This window comes from Sinocyclocheilus rhinocerous, unplaced genomic scaffold (assembly GCF_001515625.1).
Source record: "Sinocyclocheilus rhinocerous isolate Xijiao unplaced genomic scaffold, SAMN03320098_v1.1 scaffold1429, whole genome shotgun sequence".
Lineage (NCBI taxonomy): Eukaryota > Metazoa > Chordata > Actinopteri > Cypriniformes > Cyprinidae > Sinocyclocheilus > Sinocyclocheilus rhinocerous.
In genome coordinates, this window is record NW_015634021.1 from 17,528 (window position 1) to 22,326 (window position 4,799).

The following is a 4,799-nucleotide window of genomic DNA, read 5'->3' on the forward strand; positions in this document are numbered from 1 at the left end:
ATATATACTTGCACAAATAAACTGGTATTGTAATATTTAATTTATAATATTTTCAAGAAAAAAAATGGATCAAGAGGGTACTACTTATAGCACAAAATTTATTGACACATTTTAGTGACAAATAATCGGAATACTTTAACAAAAAAGCAAATCATAACTGAACCAATAGAATAATCATTCTTTTTGTGTTTCCCTAAAAACAGCATTTAAAAAATAGTAAACAATGTGAAAACCTTTGAAGTTGATTTTAGTTTAATAGTCAATCCAAGTCAAAACCTGGCAAGTAATTGGAACAGGAACAGGCCAAAAACATTCCAGAATCTTCAAACTGATGCAGGTGTAGTCTGAAAGATAAAAAATGGGGGGAAGACTTTTGTAAATAAAGTGTCAAAAAAGAATGACAAAAAGCAACATAATGCTACACTAGCAAAAATAATGATCATGAAGAATTTAGATTAACTTTAATGGGTTAGTTCACCCAAAAATGAAAATTCTGTCATTACTCACCCTCATGTCGTTCCACATCCGTAAGACCTTCATTCATTTTCTGAACTAAAAATTAAGATATTTTTGATGAAGTCTGAGAGGTTTCTGTCTCTCCATAGAGATCCAACGCAACTACCACTCCAAAGTCCAGAAAGGTAGGAAAAATAGATCATTAAAGTACTCCATGTGACTCCAGTGGCATAAACTCAATTGTATGAAGCCATGTGAGTGCTTTGTTTGTGCAAAAAACATAATTTACCACTTTACTTACAAAAATATTGATCTGCAACGCACGTTCACAAGAGCTTCACGTTGTTATGTTCAGACTTGCGCGTCAACTCAATCCACATGTGAGTTTTCACGAGAGCATCACGACGCATGCGTTTTGTGTTCATGAGCTGGAATTGTTGCGTGAACACGCTTTGGATAATATCATTTTGTAAATAAAGTAGTAAATTATGGGTTTTTTTGCACAAAAAAAGCAGTCACGTCACTTCATAAAATTAAGTTTAAGCCACTGGAGTCACATGAAGTACTTTAATGATGTCTTTTTCCTACCTTTCTGGACCTTGGAGTGGTAGTTGCATTGGATCTCTATGGAGACAGAAACCTCTCAGACTTCATCAAAAAGATATAAATTTTTGTTTAGAAGATTAACGAAGTTCTTACGGGTGTGGAACGACACAAGGGTGAGTAATAAATGACAGAAATGGCCTTTTTGGGTGAACTAACCCTTTAAGGAGAGAGTAAATGGGGAGACATTTTGAGCTTGAAGAGGCGGCAGGCTTTTTTATATCCAGCAGCATGGTACAATGATGCTTGTCACAAAAAAGGGCTTTACTGTCCATAACTCTGATTATTGTTCTTTCTAAACCTTATTTTAACTCGGGTAAATTTAAAGTGTTAGTTCACCCAAAAATGAAAATTCTATCATTAATTACTCACCCTCATGTTGTTCCAAACCCGTAAGACCTTCGTTTATCATTAAAACACAAATGAAGATCTTTTAATGAAATCTGAGAACTTTCTGTCACTCCACTGACAGCCTACACAACTAGAACTTTCAAGCCCCAGAAAGGTAGTAAAGACATCAAGTAATCCATGTGACTCCAGGGGTTTAACCTCAATTTTATGAAGCAAAAAAGCCCATTCACACAAAGTATATTTAACACGCATGTGTCATGGTGCTAATGGTGCAAGTGCACACAAAGCACTTGCATTTCTTCATTAAACTGAAGTTAAACCCCTGGAGTCACATGGATTACTTGATGTCTTTACTACCTTTCTGGGGCTTGGAAGTCCTAGTTGTGTAGGCGGTGTAGACAGAAAGATTTCATTAAAAAAGATCTTCAATTGAGTTCTGAAGATGAACAAGTCTTACGGGTTTGGAAAGACACACACTTTAGTAATACATTGTAAAGCACATCTGAAATTAAAATGAAATGAGCTTTCAGTAGCATATTGTAAATTTTTTACATGTTCTACAAAAAAGCTGGTAAAATAACTTTAATGGGAAGCAGGTACAGAAATAGGTGTGTATGTGCAAATTTACTTACCTAGACGAAATCCCATTCGAAATCCACAAGATTTCGCAGTAGAGAGGCAACCTTTGGATTAACTGTTGAAGGCTTTTTATTCACCACCTTGCCCGTCTTCTTCGAGACCACCTTGCCTCTGCAGGTCTTTGAGCCTCTTTCTGGGTTTATTCCAACGAATCGTCTAAAGACAGTTATTTAACAAATTACCATTGTATGCAAGAATCATGTGTCTAAATTCTTATGAAGATGATTCTGTGTGTCACACCTTTGAAGAAACTCCAATGTGCAACAAGCCTCCTCTTGATACTGCAGGTTGAAGACGTAGTACACAGCAAAGAGTGTTACAAGTGCAGTCAAAAATGATGACTGGACACACTCACAAATAACATGACCCTCTAGGCTTATTATCCATCGTACAGCATTTGTCTCCTCTGCCATACCTAGAATAAAAACAGCAAAAAAATAAAAATAAAAAATATCTAAATAAAATACCCCAAAAATATATAACAACAATAACGAAAATAATGGCACAACTCATTTCAAGATTTGCGTTTGAGAAGACTTCATTGTAAAGGGATAGTTGACCCAAAAAATGAAATTCTGTCATAATTTACTGCTGAACACAAAGGAATATAGCTGGAAAAATGTTTGTAACCCAACAGTTGTGGGGCACCATTGACTTCCATAGTTGGAAAAAATAAAAATAAAAATACAACAGTGGAAGCATTCAGCAGAGCAAAGAAATTTATAGTTTTGGAACAACATGAGGGTGAGTAAATGACAGAATTTTTATTTTTGGGTGAAACAACTATACAACTGTATACAATAGAAATGTTTTTATTGCATCTTCCCCATATGTCAATGTTTCTTCTTAAATAATTAGTTGACTTTCAAATGAAAATTAGCTCAAGCTTTACTCACCCTCAAGCCATCCTAGGTATATATGACTTTCTTCTTTCTGATGAACACAATCAGAGATATTTTAATAAATATCATGACGCATCAGAGCTTTATAATGGCAGTGAACAGAGTTCACGAGTATGAGGTGAAGAAAGTGCTTCCATCCACATCCATCCATCCATCATAAACGTAGTCCACACGGCTCCGGGGGTTAATAAAGGCCTTCTAAAGCAAAGCAATGCGTTTGTGTTAAAAAAAAAAAAAAAATTCCATATTTAACAAGTTATGAAGTAACATATCTAGCTTCCGCCAGACCGCCATCCGTATTCAAGTTACGAAGAAAGTGTAAACTGGCATCACGTCAGTTAACTTTTTTCCGTAAGTTGAATAGGGAAGGCGAAGGACGTAGCGCAAGCATTTTGAACTGCGAAAGGCGTTACACTTTCTTCGTACGTTGAATACGGAAGGTGGTCTGGTGGAAGCTAGATATTTTACTTCATAACTTGTTAAATATGGAATTTTTTTTTACACAAACGTATCGCTTCACTTCAGAAGGCCTTCATTAACCCCCCGGAGCCGTGTGGAGTACACGTTTATGATGGATGGGTGTGGATGGAAGCAAATTCTTCAGCTTCATGCTCGTGACCCCTGTTCACTGCCATTATAAAGCTCGGATGTATCAAGATATTTATTAAAATATCTCCCATTGTGTTTATCGGAAGGACAAAAGTCATATACACCTAGGATGGCTTGAGGGGGAGTAAAGCTTGGGCAAATTTTCATTTTAAAGTAAACTAATCCTTTAACATCCTTATTAACCCCCCGGAGCCGTGTGGAGTACACGTTTATGATGGATGGGTGTGGATGGAAGCAAATTCTTCAGCTTCATACTCGTGACCCCTGTTCACTGCCATTATAAAGCTCGGATGTATCAAGATATTTATTAAAATATCTCCCATTGTGTTTATCGGAAGGACAAAAGTCATATACACCTAGGATGGCTTGAGGGGGAGTAAAGCTTGGGCAAATTTTCATTTTAAAGTAAACTAATCCTTTAACATCCTAATAAGACACTTACCCAGCAAAATGAGACGAGGACTTGCAGGTAGATTAAGTTTCTTTTCAACATCAGCTACAGATGCAGCAACCTGTAGAGGACACACAATACACAAGTCAGAATACATAATATCATTTAGCAAAGTAGAAAAAAAAACACTAAATACTCACATCTGCATGCAACACCAGTCCATCTTCATGTTCCTGAAAATGGGACATTAGAAGCTCGACATGCAGGTGGGCCATCTGTGGGTTTTCAGGCTGGGACAGGACATCCATCACCTTTTCATTCTTTGATTTGTTCTTGAAGTACTCAATGATAGCCTTTCCACATTCAATCATGGACATCTCGAAAGCATTCAGAACATCAATGTCAGTGAGCAACTTGAAGTGGGCACAGATAGACTTAAAAGACGTAAAAGACAATGTAGTCTCCATGAGAGTTTTTACTTCTGCTCTCTCTACACCTCCAGTTCCCTCATGGCTGTAAATGTCCTGTAGTCTTCACGTTTGGACTCTATTGTCTCTGCTGTCTCTTCAGGTGGAAGCTGCGGTTCAAATCTCACACAGCCATAGGTGTCCGATGGTCCTCTTTTGCATCCTGAGTTTGCTCTATGACAGACAAAGCTGCTCTCACGGTTCAAATTTTCCACTCGAGTCTTCACTTGAATTACGAGTGATGTATATCCCCCTCCTATTAATGAGCCATTTGGAAATTTGTCTCCAAAAGTGTTAGGGTACTCCCTTACAATCTTTTGACAGATTGTAAGACACTGGGCACGTGTTGGGCAAAGTTCAAACTTTCGCATCTCGTCAACC